Genomic DNA, 17,607 nt, shown 5'->3' with positions numbered 1-17,607 from the left:
TTTGAGCTTGAATATTGTGCTTTCTCCTAATATATTATTATTATTGAAAGTAAAATATTCTGAACCACTTTGCTTATTTTTGTCCCTTGGCCCTTTATCTGACATCTATCAGCTACAAGCAATGCCTAAATCACAAGTGGTATAGTTTTTCTCCATCTTGTAGGCATTTGTAGATAAGCCCAGATCCACACTACCATTTTTAACATTCCTTACTGCCCTTTATCCCCACCCAGGAGCATCCAATTTCTGGGTTCTAAAGAAACTTAGCTGTAAGTTAGGGACCACCCATAGCTGACTGCTTAACTCAGCTAGCCAAAAAGAAAAAAGAAAAGAAAAAAAAAGAAAAGAAAAGGAAAAGGAAAGAAAGAAAGAAAGAAAGAAAGAAAGAAAGAAAGAAAGAAAGAAAGAAAGAAAGAAAGAAAGAAAGAAAGAAAGAAAGAAAGAAAGAAAGAAAGGAAGGAAGAAAGAAAGAAAGAAAGAAAGAAAAAGAAGAAAGGAAGGAAGGAAGGAAGGAAGGAAGGAAGGAAGGAAGGAAGGAAGGAAGGAAGGAAGGAAGGAAGGAAGGAAGGAGAGAGAGAGGGAGAGAGAAAGGGAAAATGTGAAGAATAAGTCAAAGTAGTACAGAAAAGTCATATTTTTAAGATCAGATATTAATAAAATGTTTAAAAATAGAAAAATTAGCACTATACAGTCCATCATGATGTACTACCTGTTATTTCGAAAATGTAGTTGCATGCCTTTCACAAAAGTCTAGCATTATTTCTTTAGGAGTTTGCTCTCAAATTATTTAGAGAAAGAGTGATCTGTAGATTTCTGAGTCCAGCTCAGTTTGCAATATGAGCAAATGATTTCTCTATTCAATGTCAGAAATTAAAGACTGGATATTTTCCAAAAGATGGTTGTCTAGTACATTTGTTTTGAATTGAGCGTTGTATTTTTTCCTTTTAGTGTCTGTGCATGTGTGTGTGTATGTACTTTTTATACCTATTTTTGTCAATGTGTTTTCTTTGTAGCTATGCATAGAAATCTAGAACTGTGGGAGTTTACGGGAAATCTTAAACTAAGGGAAATCTAGTATTTATGTGTTAGGCAAGTTCAATGCCAAATGTCACAGGGCAATTACCTGCCTCCTTCCATCTTTGACTGTTTCTGGTATAATAGTGGGCCACCTGCGTTCTCCACAGAAGAATGCCAAAATGGATTTAAGACAATTATTTCTTTCAAGCAAAGTCAACCCCCAGACCATCCTGAACTGAAATCACAAAGTACATATTGGATTTCCAGACCCGCTCCCCATTGTATTGCTTAAGGGACACAGCTGAGTTCTCTCAATCCATTGTATTCACAATTTCTCTCTGCATTCAGACTGAGAAAACTGGGGATAAGAAGGTGTGACAATTCCTTCATTCAAATCACAGCCCTGAAAGTAACATTTTCAACAAAGTATTCAGACATTGCCTTAGGAAATCATTGAAAAGGCAAAACATTAGAGGTTTTAAGGTTAACAGTACAATCTAAACTGAAGTTGGTACTGAATACAGGAGCTTTTACTTGAAAGGAGTCAATGGCTCAGAAATATGATCTGCATGCAGCCTAAGTGACAACTTAAACAAAGAAAGCTGCTAGGCTTAATTCTAATGGATTCCATGAATGTGTTGTGGTATTATGAACTTGTTTATAGTAATAACACTAATGCATCTGCTCCATCTTTGTGCAGTTACCTAGACTACATTGTTTGACACTACCATTTTGTATTAACCTCCATCTGCTGTGCTATGTCTGTCATTTCTTTTACTATAACATAATGTGACAGAAGCTTCATTTACCTAAACTTATCTTGGCAACTTATACTTCATTAAAGAGAATCCTGCAAGCATCAGTTAAAGCTTTCTTATCTGGCCATGCATAGCCAGGCTTCATAAATCATTCTTTCACTTTCCATTTTGCAGCTTCTCAAAAGGTAACATTATTGAATTCAGATCACTGGAAAAGAGCAGTACTAAAATGTTTATTGAACAGCTTTTAGACACTAAACTCAGCTTTAAACGTGAATGGTAATATTAACCAAAGCTTTTGGATGTAAAACTCAAGTCACTAGTTTACACAATCCTATAAATACTCTTGATAGCAGTCACTTTAGCAAGTTGGTATCAACCTAGTGAAGAAAAGAATATTGTTAGCCCTTTGCTGCCCATTTCTTACCGCCTGAACTTCTTTAATATATTTATATTAATTTAAGAAGATAGTGTTATCATTTACCTATGACTATCCACTTCGACTACTCTAATGGTTGGATAGTAAAATCCACGTATATTTTTTAGTTTCTCCATGTACGTGAGATCATGCTGTATTTGTTATTCAGTGCTTGGCTTTTTTCACTTAACATCGTGTCCTCTAGGTTCATCCATGTTGTGGCAAATGACAGGACTTTATTCATTTTATGACTTAATATTATTCCACTGTGTATATATCACATTTTGAAATTTATTCATCTGTTGATGAACACGTAGGTTGACTTCCTATCTTGGCTATTGTGAATAGTGTAGCAATAAACATGAGATGGAAGATATCTATTCAACACACTGATTTTCCTTTGGATATATACCCAGTAATGTGATTATTGGATCATATCATAGTTGTATTTTTAATTTTTTGAGGAATCTCCATATTGTTGTCCATAATGGTTGTACTAATTTAGATTCCCACCAACAGCACGTAAAAGTTCTCCTTTCTCCAAATACTCCTCAGCATTTATTTTTTGTCTTTTTGAAAATTGCCATTCTAACCGGAGAGAGATGATATATCATCATGGTTTGATTAGCATTTCCCTGATGATTAGTGATGTTGAGCATTTTTGCATATACTTTGATCAATTGCATATCTTATTTTGAGACATGTCTGTTCAGATATTTTTCCTATTTTTTAATCTGATTATTTGGTTTTTTCTTTTTGCTATCAGATTGTTTGGGTTCCTTACATGTTCTGAATATTAACCCCTTGTCAAATGAGGAGTTTTTGAATATTTTCTCCCATTCTGTAGGTTGTCTCTTTACTCGGTTGATTGTTTCCTTTGCTGTAACAAGCTTTTAAATTTGGATGTACCCTCGTTTTTCTATTTTGCTCTTGTTGCCTGTGTTTTTGAGGCCTTATCCAAATAATTCTTGCCCAGAACAATGTCTTGAAGCATTCCCCTATGTTTTATTCTAGTAGTTTCATAGTTGTTTCAGGTCTTCCATGTAAGTCTATAATCCATTTTGAGTTGATTTTTATAAGAGGTAAACTAAAACAGTGGTTGTCAGAGACTGGTGAGAAAAGTGGGGGAATGGGAGAGGTTGGCCAATATACAAATTACAGTTAAAGAGGAAGAACATATTGCACAACAGGGAACATAGTTAACAATAATATATATTTCAAAATAGCTAGAAGAGAGGATTTTGAATATTCTTATCACAAAGAAATGACAAGCATGTGAGGTGACGGATAAGCTAATTACCCTGATTTGATCATTACATAATTTATATATATATCGAAACATCTCACTGTACCTCATGAATATGCACAATTATGTGTCCACTAAAGGTAAAATAAAACTGAAAAAAAAAAAAACACACATATGAAGTCCCTTTTATGTCCACTTACTGGTATAATGTGCACTCTGCTTTACCAAAGTTTGTGCGTCCGGTTTGTTCAACTGAGAATCAACAATGAGACTTCTTCAGCACATTCTGGCTGGCCTTTTACTAAAGGCACCAAGGACAAATCTCATCCCGTAGGTTTGTATGCATATCTGTAGAAGCATTATCATGTTTATGCTTGAAAATGTATGGTCTTTGAGAGCACTAAAGATTTGTAATCATAGAAAAAGGAAAAAAACCTTGAGAGCCAGAAATTGTATGAAGTTTGTTTTTGTGGGGAAATAATTATTTTCATGTATCTAATATATTAGTCTGATCACATAAGAAGTACTGTCTTGCTGCCTTCATCTTCATGCCTGAGTCTCTTGATATAAAGTACTTAAATGAGTACATGCCAAGTAATTAAGGTTTATTTACTTTGGGTCACGTAGGTGAAACTCTATTTTCTGCTGCATGTATGTCTAGTCAGCTGCAATAGACTTGTGTTTTTATTGACAAAATGAATGGAATTGTGATTTTTACACTGTTCATTGTTTTAAAAGCAAGTAATTACATTATGATTTTAAAGGAATCCCTAAAATGATAGATTACAATCACTAAAAAATTGTATCTAAATAATGTAACTTTGAAATCATAGGACTTTAGATCTGGAAGTAAACTTATGGAAGATCTGGCTCAGTTGAGTTGTTGTAACTATGAGGAAAAGGCTTTTAGGTTTTTGTTTGTTCATTCATTTAGAAACAGGGTCCCATTCTGTCAAACAGGGTGGTCGTAGCATAGGTCACTGTATCCTCGAATTCCTGGGCTCAAATAATTCTCTCACTTCAGCCTCCCAAGTTGCTGGGACTACAGGCACACCCAACAATACTCAGTTTTTTTTTTGTTTTGTTTTGTTTTGTTTTTTTTTTTTTGTAGTGATGGGGTCTCACTACATTGTCAAGGCTGGTCTGGAACTCCTGGCCCCAAGAGGTCCTCCTCAGCCTCGCAAAGTGCTGGGATTTCAGGTGTGAGCCACCATACCTGACCTCAGGTTCTTAGTTTTAAATGATTTGCCCAATGTCATAGAGCAAGCAGATGGCAAAGGTGGAACTTATAAAATTCTGACAACAATTACAACGTTGTGATCCAGATTATTTTTAGGTGCTAAGGAATATCAAGATGATAATTTAATCTCTTAAAAATGAGACTTTGGTAAGGAATATCAACTACAAACATGTGTATTTGTAACATAAAGGTTATTTCTATTGATGGATTTGCAATTATCACAGGCAAAGAAAATCAGAACTGCATACAGAAAATTACTTTTTTTCCTTATGCTACATCTGTAGGCATTTGATTTTTATCATGATAGAGTAGGTTTGAGTTCTTATATTGCTTGGCATAGTAGAAATAGCAAAAATAAATAAATGTAGCAAAAGGTCATTTCTCAGTGATTTCTATGTATGCTTTCTAGTGACAGTAAAAACAGCACTTGGGTAAATCAGACAACAGTAGATTTAGAAATAATATTGGAAAGTATCTAGCCCAACACCCACCATTTACAGAAGAGAAAATAGAGGTCTGGTTAAATGACTCATGCAATTATAGTGTTCTTGCCATTATAACACACTATCCCTTTAATCCACATAAATGAGAGAGATTTATCACCCGTTTATTAACCCACTGACTGTGAGCAACAATTGTGAAGGGCACTGAGGAATTCCTCAAGGAACTCAAAATCCAGCTGGGAAAATGAACATTTAAATAATGAACAATAACATAACACATTTCTAATAGATCCAAACTGCAAAGAAAACACAATAGGAGCAATGAATTATTCAAAGGATGAAAAGAAAGAGTGCAGAAACAAAAAGAAGAAGAGTGAGAATTTATCAGGCAGAGAAGGGGAGAAAGGCTTTCTAGATAAGAAAATACACAGGCAAAGGTACTACATGGGAAACCTTGATAGTGTCACCAAATAACCAACGATCCCAAGGGACACTTTAGACTGCTAGATCATTATCTTTTAAAGAGTCTAATTTCCAACACTAAATAAATGTAAAACCACGATTTGCTTAGTTTCAACTTCCTATGCTATCTCCAATATGGATGGTAATATCTTTTTTTTTTTTTTAATGTGGCTGATTGGGAACGGATTGTGGAGTGAGACAGACCTGGGGTTCAATCCCTGCTCTGTTTAATATTTGTTTGGGGTTTGGTGATAAAATTTTAGTTCCCCATTTCTCTGAGATTTAAAGTTGAACTAAATAGTACTTAATCCCTAGGGTTATTTGTGCCTTGTTTTTGCTACATTGCCTACCTAAGAATAGATTCTCAAAACATGGTAGCTGTAAACATTCACTTTAATGATGCTTTAATCTACAATTAGAGGTAAGATATTTTTTAATATAGAGTACAGCCAGATACTAGAAAAACCATCTGCTCCTAAAATTAACAGTTGAAAGATATGGCATAAAAAGAATGTCCAGATACATGAGACAACCTCCATATCTGTTCCCTGCAGAGTAATTATTATGCAATTAATATTAACAAATTCTTTGAATATCTCAAATGAAATATCTATGTAAGTTCTAAGTATAATTTTTATTTCCTCTAATTATACAAATTAGAGGAAAACATTATTGCTAGTGTTTCTAATTATAGCAGTCTGGATTACTAAAATTATAAAATGAACTGTTTCCTTTAACCAGTGTAGCATTAAACAGATACGTATAAAGTGAGTTTTCCAAATAGAACTGTGCACAATGTCTAAAATTAATATGGACCCTAGGTGCAAAGCAATTCACAAACACCCTCATATTTCCTCAGAAGCATTCCTTTTTAACAGCAACCTCAATATATATTTTAGTGCACTCAATGAAAATCAAAACCTTGTCCATTTTGTAGCAGTCTTTTACAACCAAAAGATAGCAAATACTAGGGAATAGGTATTTTCTTATCACATATTCTGCAAGAAGATGGTTCTCACATTGCCTGTGATACCAAAGTTTTTCATACAGCGTTACTCAAATAACATTTGTTGTATATAATGTTCCCATATTCTGATTCCCACTCAATAGAAAATTTTTAAAAATATATTTATTCCTGCTTTGCTGAGATTACAAAAGTCTAGAAAACTATTTAACAAAATGGCCCTCTCTTTCATCTGGATCCCAATCCTCTGAAACATATGCGAATTTATCCCTTAAATTAATATTCTCTTCCTGAGTCAAAGGGCCCTTTGTAGCAGACAATGAGATTTACTTATAATAAAAATGAAATTACTTCAATAAATAAAAGTTTATTCTTCACATACTCAGGTTATCAGGAAGCTATGGAGTTGAGAGAGAGGGAATATTTCTCTAGGTAGTCAAAACCAGTAAGCTAATAATTCACCATTCGATAAATCATTTTGACTTCTTAAACATAAAGTGTTAAGAGGTTTTGTTGACTTTTCTAGAGTTAATGACCTCTTTGTCTCTATTAAGGGACTTTCTATGAAGTCAGAAGGAAGTGTAGTGAGATGTTTTGCTTAAAGAATTAGAGTTCATTTAATCTGTGAATAATTACCAAAAGTCTATTCACCACTTTTTCCTAGGTATTAGTGAAATTTCTCAACCTCTCTTGCAGTGAGGTGTGGCAGAATGACGGCATTTTTGTCAATGAAATATAAGTGGAAGAGATGTCATCACTTTCAGACCTGGGCCATAGGATTTTCCTATGTGTAAGCCTTATGCTTTCTCTCAATCCAGCAGCTGCTTGAAGACTCTGGAGTGGGATAGAGTCAAAAAATGCAAGAGAACTGGGTCTCCAAATGATGATGTGGAACAGATCACTGGAGAAACACAGCTGTATCTACACACACATGGGTGTGTACACATATGCATTCATGTGCAGTCACACAGTGACAGGAGCAATGCATTTGTGTGTGTGAAGTCACTGAAATATTTGGTTGTTTTGGAGAAGGCCTTACTGCTGCTCACAAATATTTCTTTTCTTATGTTTCTATGTTCACGAGAAAAATGTTCTTCTCCCTTCCTTTGAAGTTAATTGTGCTCATGTGAACTGTTTTGGCCAATGACATGGGTGTAGAAATGATGAGGGTCACTCATTTTAATGCATTTAATTGGTGATATAATGGTCTCCAGCGAAATAAATCAGTGTTTCTTTAAGTCTCTGAATTGCATAGGTTTCATATTTCTGTAGAATAAGCTAGTGTATCTGATTTTTTTTTAATTTTAATTTTAGATTGAGGAGGTACATGTGCAGGTTTGTTACCAGTGTATATTGCGTGATGCTGAGGTTTGGGCTTCTATTGATCCCATCATCTAGTGCCCAAAGGAAGTTTTTCAGCCCTTTCTCTTCTTCCCTTTCTTCCTCCTTTTGGAGTCCCCAGTGTGTGTTGTTCCCATCTTTACGTCCAACTGTAACCAACGTTTAGCTTCCGCTTATAAGTAAGAACATATGGCATTTAGTTTTCTGTTTCTGCATTAATTTTCTGAAGACAATTTCCTCTAGCTGCATAAATATTGCTTCAAATGACATGATTTTGTTCTTTTTATGATTGTGTAGTACTCCATGGGGTATATGTACCACATTTTCTTTATCCAATCCATCACTGATTAGCACCTAGTTTGATTCTGTATCTTTATTACTGTAAATAGTGCTGTGACAAATATGCAAGTTAATATGTCTTTTTGGTAGAACAATTTCTTTTCCAGTAATGGGATTTCTGGATCAAATGATAGCACTGTCTTAAGCTCTTTGAGCAGGGGACACTATTCTTGTATCAGATAAGACAGACTTTAAACAAACAACAATACAAATAGACAAAGAAGGTAACTACATAATGATAAATCAATTCAGTACAAAGACATACTTATCCTTAATACATATGACTTGCAAAGTTTGTTTCAGTAGTAGCCTGTCTTGACTATTTAAAGTCTCAAGACTCACTTCTGAAACTTGATTTCCCATCTTATAAACTGCTGAATATACCTTGCAAAAGTGAATACCCTACTCTGAGAAAGGTAGTATTCTAATTCTGAAATTTAGAATCTCATCTTAAGAGAAGGACTCTTCTTTGGTTAGTAATTTTAAAATCTAAGACAATAGTAAGAAAAATTCTCATTGATTAAACTATGTGGAAAATTAAGCTGTACATTTCTCACTTCTTTCCAAATTCCTCTCTCACCATGTAGGTGCCTCAAATCTGTGGAAACATACAAAATATCATACATGTTACATGCTAGGTAGTATCTAAGGAACACCTTTAAAATAGCCTGACGGATTCCTTACACATCAATTCTAATTCATGAACTCTCATCATGCTAGTGCATTTCTTCTCTTCAAGCACCTTTCTCTTTACTTTGGAATTCTATTCTCATTCCTAAGGCTTATTGAAGAGGCCTTACCCCTTATTCCAATGATGTCAGCCACATTCCAAAATAGAAGCCTCTCTAGCATGCATCATCACACTGTTCTCTTCCCAACACTGCTCTGTTCTGCTTCTGTAGTGTCTCAAGGTCCCACTGTTGCCTGCATCTGACTCTTTCTGGATGCAATATAGTAGAGTGGAGAACAGGCTCTGGAGTCAGATACAACTTCAAATTGCAGTCATGCCATTGATCAATTGCACAAATGTGAATAAACTGCCTAACCATTGCAATCTCATTTATAGAATGACAGACTCCTTTTCCATGTATACAACAACTGATTTGTCAATAACTTTATCATTTAGTTATAGCAATAGCTACCAAAGTTGCTACCCTTTCCCCAGCTTAACACTATGCTTTTATTCAATGCAATCTACAGACTATAACAAAATAAATTTCCCTCATGTTAAAATGCCTTATACTTTCCTACTTTAAATCCCTCATTTCAAATCTTTAGCATGCTATACCAAATATGCTATTTTTTTTTTTTTTTTTTTTAATTTCAGCTTGTTCTGTCTTGGCCTCTTATCTTTCCAAAGACTCTTCCTATAACATCCCTAAGCCAAACCTAAGTCAAATAACCTGCTTACAATTTCCAAAAGGAACCACAACTTCCTATACTCTCTCGGTTTTATAATCCACCCTATCTAGACTACAGATGTTTTGTTTTCTATCTTGCTCATTCCTATTTTAAGACTCAGCTCTGAGGTCCTGACTTCCCTGGTTCCCTAGCTGAGTTGGTCTGTTCCTCTTCTGTGCATCTAAACTGTCTTGGACATCCCTCCGCTCAGCATATGGCACAACAATTGCATTTGTTTATGTTCTTGCCTCTTTTCTCTTTACTGGAAACGTCAGAGCATAATACAATGTTTTCATATCTGTCTCTTGACCACTTAGAATATTATCTGTCACTTGATAGGTTTCTGTATTAGTTTTTTAGGACTGCCTTAACAAACTACCACAAACTGGTGGTTTAAGCAACACAACTTTACTGTCTTTCAGGTCAGGTGTCTAGAAGTTGGAAATCAAGGTGTTCTAGGATTGGTTTCTTTTAAGGGCTGTGAAAAAACGATCTGCTCCAGGCTTCTCGTGCTTGCAGATGACTATTCATGTTCACATGGAATTCTCCCTCTAAGCATGTCTCATGTTCACATGACATTCTCCCTCTAAACGAGTCTGGCTTCAGATTTCTTGTTTTTATAAGTATACTAATGATATTGGATTAAGGCCCATCTTAATGACCTCATTTTACTTGATTACTCTGTGATCACATTCTGAGATACTGGGCATTAGGACTTCAATATTGGACATTTTAGGAGACTCAATTCCACCCACAACAGTGACCAACACTTATTGAATTCATAGATATATGGAAGTTAAGGGAAGGCATTAGTAAATTTGTTACATACAAATTTACCTACTTAGATCATATACGTATTAGTTACATGGCTATATATCACAAAGAAAACATAAGAACTATCTTATACCCCAATATAAGATCGTGAGATAGAGAAGGAAAAAAGCCTTTAACAGGTGTCTTTAGCCGTTGGATGTAACCTCTTTTGCTGCACTGATTCAAAGTTTATGAAGCCATTTATTTCTCCCTCAGCTGGGGCTTCTCTGCTCTGTTAATTTTCATCCCGTTCCTCCTTTATTCAATTTTTAAGTGTTTAGAACTACAGTGGATCCCGAGTATACCACAGAGAAGAAAATTCAATACTCTGTCCACTCAGCAAGCCCATCATATGGAATAATGGCATTCATATAAGAAAATAACACTTATACAAATTATGGTTTGTCATAGGTTTGCAAAACCTGTAAAGCCTCTGGGAATCAAGATATATTGAAAAATCCATTCTGCTAGCTACATAAAAACACTTAAAAGCACCAAGATTCTTTGTGCCAAGTGGAGAAATTGCAAGGAAAGGTGAAAGGATATTACTACCTAGTAACGCATTTGCCTTTAACAGGTTTTCCTTTATTTTTATTAAATGTCCATGGTTCCAGCATAGTGATTTCACTTTGTATAAAAGCCTAATGTGTCACAGCATAATATATATCTGAAAATCATTACTGGATTTTTAGATAGGATCCAATTTTGTTCTCATCTAATCATCACAAGTAACCTAAAGTAGATCATGCATTAAAAATGTGTATACATGAGATTGGTACCTAGAGCTTCATGCTGTACATAATGGTTCTTCAAGAGTTCAGAATAAATATTTGAGTCATGTAATAATCATGTGTTTCCTCCAATGTTGACTATGGGGAAAAGAGCAACACTTATGTACTATGTACATTACAGTGATCCTGTTTCATTGCCAAAAATGTAAGTGGCATGTTTGATCTAATTATTTAATGTGTGAGTACATCTATCACACATAAACATGTTTTATTTGATATGAATTCATAAGCACACACATCTTTTTAAATATATTAGCCAGTGAGAAAATCACCTAGACTCCTTTTGAGCATGTTTCTTATGAGAGTAGATCACCCCAACTGTTCTAGATTGGAATCTCATGGAGGCAAGGAGAACATTTACCCAAGGATGAAGAGGGGTGGGCACAGAACCAGCCCCTGAGCTCTTACTGCCATCTCAGTGCCACCATGACACTCAGCAGATGTATGCATTTGGAAACAGAAAAAACTGCCTTACGAGAACCTAGGTGAAAGGCAGTCATACTCTGCCAGCTTGAGCCACGGGAGAATTAGACTGTGCCACGCATTGTGCAGCAGCAAGAAGCTATGATAGTGATAAGCTGATCCTGGGTTTTCTCAGCATTTGGTTTGGGAAGCCCAGATGAACCCTTTGTTAGACTGTGTAATTGCTTGAAGTACTGGGAGAGGGTTTCCTCAAGAAGATAATAATAAACTTCTTATTAATGAGAAGTAGGGTTGCTCAAGCATTTAAGAAGAAATATAGAAGAGATGTGAGAGCATTTGCAGTTAGAACTTGCGGAGTTCAGGACAGATGTACATATGTTCAGGCATCACATGCGAGTACATATTCACACACACGTTTCCATGATCTGGCTTTTTTGTCCCAGCTACTCAATTAACCAAACCTGAAGCATTAAAAATTTCAAGAATAAAAAAGAATTACAAATAGCCATAATATAATTAGCATCAGATGGTTCTACCCAATGTAAAAGATTAGAGATCTCCCACATCAGCAGTATAGTCTCTGCTTGCACTTTAGTTAGAGAGACAGGTGGATATTTTGAGCTCTGTTAAGCAGTAAAGTTTTTATGTGTCTCTCTGGAAATGAATTTGGATTGACAACTAGTCTGTCATCGGCTGCTTGGAAATACTGAAGCATTTGGTAAATAATGCAGACAGATTCCCATCAACCTTCTCTATATTGCTGTCTTTGTTGCTTATCTAACACAAAGATTTGTTTGTAATTAAACTGGAGTTTTGAAAGAAGTCAAGTTGAGGAGTGGATACAAATTAATTTGATCATGGAGTGGAAATACTAGATAAATTAAAAAAGCTTCCAATGTCAAGAGACAAAGAACAGAGCATGAGAAATAACAGAAAGGATTACCCTGTGTTGTGCCATAGTAATTCAGGAGACAGAAGATAAAGCTTTATTCTGTCACTGTTTCTAAAATGAAGTGGAATATAGCCTAGTGTTTAAAAGAGGCTTCACTTTCTTCTACAAAGTCCTATTTGGCAAATCCAGATGGAATCATTTGAATCTGAGCTGACCGAATAGTTACAATTAATTCAAGAATTGCTTTTAGCAAAATTTGAACATTTTGCAAGCTAAGGGGTTGGACTGACTCACCAGAGTAATGTGCTGTCATTAACGCACTGACCTTGAAATAGAGGACACGTCTTGGTAAAGGGGGCTCTCTGAGGAAACAAAAATATATTGATACTAGTTACAGTGTGATTTATTTTAGTGGACAGTAGCAAAATAGAGGCTGAGAATATTATAAAATGCCACTTCTTCATTCTAACCTACAAACTGAGGATTTAATCTAAATATTAACAAAAGTGTCTATACTTATATCTGTATATTTATGTATAAATAATAAATAAATTGACCATTTTTGCTTATGAATTTAACAAATTCTGTCAATCTTCTAGCAAATTTTTATCAAACTGAGAAAAGTAACACTACTTATTTAGTGCTATTTATTATCATTATGCTAACTTTCTGACAATTATGGAAGGCAATAAAGAGAGCACCAATTAAAAAATATGTTTATTCTAAAATCTCATTATTAATTCCAAAATGTAGTTTGGACAACCAGTGACAATGAAATTTTTCTATGTCCACGTAAAATCATTTAGGTGTGTATGGGTTTGATTTAAATTATTTCTTCCTATTTGTGCATCACTATAAACAGATGTGGAGGATGAGATATAGGATATATTTTAAATTGAAATATTGTATTGCTTTGGGAAAATTCAAGACATTTAGTGCCTCAAGACCTCCAGATCTTGAGATTTAAGAAAATGGGATCCCACAGCATTAATGGTTGAGCCAGCATCCTCAGTATTCTTGCTGATATTCCTGCCCCTACGTTATCAACTTCAATTTCTGCAAAGAGAAGCACCTAGGACAGAGTTTGGAGACAGCAAGAAATATAGCAATATTGGCCAGTCTGCTGACTTACTTTAGGAATTTGGCTACTTTTCATGTCTTTCTTTTGAAAAGGAGGAAAAAATTTACCTAGAGGTTAAGACCTCTTATTTAGTACAGAAGCTTCCAATTTTTAATAGCATAAACTTAATAATGAACAATTCTAGGCCCCTTATGTTGTAGTAGTTGTTCCCTTAGAATCTACTGATTAAGACAATTCATAATGATATAAAAGTCTCTATTAAACCACTATGCACTTAAAGAATATAGATTTTGTTGATATCCATGCGTCCATATTCATTATTCATGCTGCATATTTTATTAGAGCTAAATTAAGACCAAACTGACAGTGCTATGGGTACATATGAATTGTTGGACGCTCTTCTTCGAGTACCTGGTACCCTACTGATTCTGAACTCTTGCTCTAGCCCATTCACTTTGCAGTAAGTTATTTTTCTCACTCAGAATTGCTGAGTCACTTACCATATTCTCATCTCACCGTAGTCTATCCTCAAGCATAGTGATTATCTTAAATTGTCAGTCTGATCCTGGCATTCCTCTTCTCATAACCTCCTATCTTAGAATAGAAGCGATACCATTGCCATGGCCTATAAGATATACAGGATGGTGTTTCACCCCTTGGCATCATCGTCTAGTGCTCTCTCACTCTCTCACCCGGTTCCAGACACATTGTCGTCATTGCTCTTTCCTGGATAACTGACCTCAACCACTCCCACCACAAAGCTTGAATGGGAAATGACCATTGTCTGGAATATTATTTCACTTCCTAATCATATGAAACAATATAAAAGTGATTTGTCTCTAGTTTATTGTCTGAGTTTAGCTATTTTTTGAATGTGTTAGACAATGAGGAATATTTTGTTGAAGGCTTTACAGGGCAGGGAGGCATACATTTATGTGTTTGTATTCACCACTCTATCTCTCCTGGTTAGAACAGTGTCTGGCACATGGTAAGTACTCAATAAATATTTGTGAATAAATGAATAAATAAATGAATCAGTGAAAAATATATAATATGTCTTTGAAAGTTTTCGGAGAGCCTGAAACACTTTGAGGGTGTGAAAGGACATTTTTCTAAAAACATCGATTTTCTGCTAACTTAAAGTGCAATTCTTGATTAAGAAATGTTTTTAAATCTTTTTTTAAGATGGGGTGGAGAGACAAATATTAAAAATACAACACACAGTTCTTCATTTAAAAATAATAATACTTAACATGTATACAGGATTTATTATTTCCAGACACTGTTGTAACTGCTTTACATCTGTTAACTCGCTTGAATGATAAAATTATCCTGTGGGGTATGAATTGCTATTTAATCTAAATTTTACAAAAAAGGAAACTGAGGCATAGAGATGCTGTATGACTTTCCCAAATTCAGTGATTATAAGGGCTAAAGATGAAACTAACATGTGGACCATCTGGCTTCTGCATTTTTACTCTTGTATTACATTACTCAGGATTCTCCAGAGAAACAGAAACAATAGGAGATATATATTAGAGGAGAGTTATTGTGGGAATTGGCTTACGTGATTATGGAGGCTGGAAATACCCACAATATACCATCTGCAAGCTGGAGACCCAGGAAAGCCAGTGGTGTACTTTGTTCCTAGTCCAACACCCTAAAAACTCGAGTGATGGAGTGCGGGGGTGGAGGAGGAGACACTCGTGTGAATACTGGAGTCCAAAGGCCAGAGAACCAGGAGATCTGCTGTCCGAATGTAGGAGATGAAGTTCCCAGCTCAAGAAGAGAAAGAATTTTCCCTTCTTCCATGTTGGAGCCCTATCATATTGGACGACACCCACCGACATTGGTGAGGAATGATTTTCTTTACTCAGTCGACTGATTTAACCACTAATCTCTTCCAGAAACATCATAACTGTTAACCACCATATTGCAACACTGATTATTTTAGCTTTCGTTCTCTCTTTCTTCTTCTTTCTTTCCTCTAAGCTCCACTGCATATATTAGGCAAAGGTAAAATGTATTTGAACTGCAAGTCTCTGTATATCTGGTTACCTAAAGTATAGTCTGGAAATTATCATTTTAGTTCAGTTAATATTATATTACATTACAATCCTAAGTCACTCACAACTTTAATTCTAAAACCAAATCTAATGAGAAAGAAAGAAAAAAAAACCTTGTATATCAAGTATGGTTCTTCTACAATCAGATAGTTACTTTAAAAGTATCAATAATTGTACCTTTTAAATTTCCTATTATAATAGCTTATAACTATTTAAATATAAGTGAATATGTGTAAATGCTCTCATTTGAGTGACTATTCCATTTAATTTGATATTTACCTGTAGGTAAGTGCTATGTTTCCTAATTACTTCTAAATAGGATAAATATTAAAACATATCTGCCATCTATTAAACCAGCCAAAAATGTCTATAAAAATTAAGAATTCAATACCGAATAAAATTAAAATGGAAAGCAAGACTGTTATTTCATTACAAGAGAAGAGAACACCAAAAAGTCAAATGAGGTGGAACTAAGATAAATCTGAGAGAGCACTTAAGATAGGAAGCCTTTATACAATGGTCAAGTTCATCTGAGTCAGAAAAGCTTGAATGGTCCATTAACTGTGGACCTTTCTACCCTAATCCCTATAGGAAGGTATCCTAGGATATAAGAAAGGAATTTACTTACCTTAACTAAGTCCACAATAAGCAGATGGACTCCTTATTACATACAACTCACAGAATAGTTACAACCCATAGGGGGCAGCATAATGTTTTAAACTGTTACTCTACTGAGCCCTCAATAACTATTGTGCCTTATTCTATCCTAAGATACTATCATTCTACCATTCTTCGTTTTTCAATACACTAACATTTACCTACTTCTATCATGTGAATCACATTTTCCTGTGTATTTTCTTATTTATTCCATCCGTAAACCTTGTTTTATTGCAAAGATGGAAATATGATATTCTTTCAGGAACTCATAGCTTAGTTGGGGAGGCTGATATGACTGTTTTTGTGTCCTGGTGATAAATGCAAAAATAAGCACATATACATTTTACAGAAGTAAGGTAGAGGATGTATGGATTGGCCTGTGGAGGTATTATCTGCAAAGATTTTTTAACAATGCAATGCCTAAGTTGGAGTGTGAATGTACTTTTTTAAAAAAAGTTTCTTAAGTAGGAAGGATAGAAAAACATTCCAGAAAGAGGTAACAAATAGTGTGAAAAATGTAAAAGTGTAAAAGGAATATAATGTATAGGAAACTTGAAAAAAATCAGATTTCCTGAAGTGTAAGTGAAATAAAAAGCATTAGACCTGTGGAAAATGATTTTTGGGAGATAGTAGTTAAATACAAAAACACTTCAGATGTCATGGTGGCGGGCAATGTCGTCTTCTCCAGCACTCAGAAGGTAAAGACTAGACTTGAGTTTTAGAGCGGTCTCTTTGGCAGCAGGATGAATTATGGATGATTTCTCAGTAAGAAAGTAGCAGTGGAAATAGGAAGTAACAGAAAGCATTTGAAGGTAAAAGAGATTTGCTAAATAGTTAGCTACTGTGTAGGAAGGATTTATATAAGATGGTTCTCAATTTTCTTGTATGGGAATTAGAATGAATCTACATTATTGTTTACTAAGAGAGTGAATATGAGAGAAAATAGTTGGGAGAAAAAAGAAATTTTCTTATTTTAGACATTTTATATTTGTAGGCTATCCACATTAAAATCCATTTGGATATTAAGTTTATGTATTTATTTTTGTTTTAAAAACCTTAATTTCCAGGATGAACGAGTAATTAAAGCTAAAGAGTTTTAAGTCTTGGAAGTAACATTATATTTATGCAGGAATTTTCAATATAAAAATTTCTTGTTTGCTTTTTCTCAGAATTGTTATTGCTTAATAATGATTATAATGCAGCCATAGAAAAGAATGAGTTCATGTCCTTTGCAGGGACAGGGATGAAGCTGGAA

The sequence above is a fragment of the Rhinopithecus roxellana genome, chromosome 2 (assembly GCF_007565055.1).
Source record: "Rhinopithecus roxellana isolate Shanxi Qingling chromosome 2, ASM756505v1, whole genome shotgun sequence".
Lineage (NCBI taxonomy): Eukaryota > Metazoa > Chordata > Mammalia > Primates > Cercopithecidae > Rhinopithecus > Rhinopithecus roxellana.
This window is presented reverse-complemented; position numbering follows the sequence as displayed.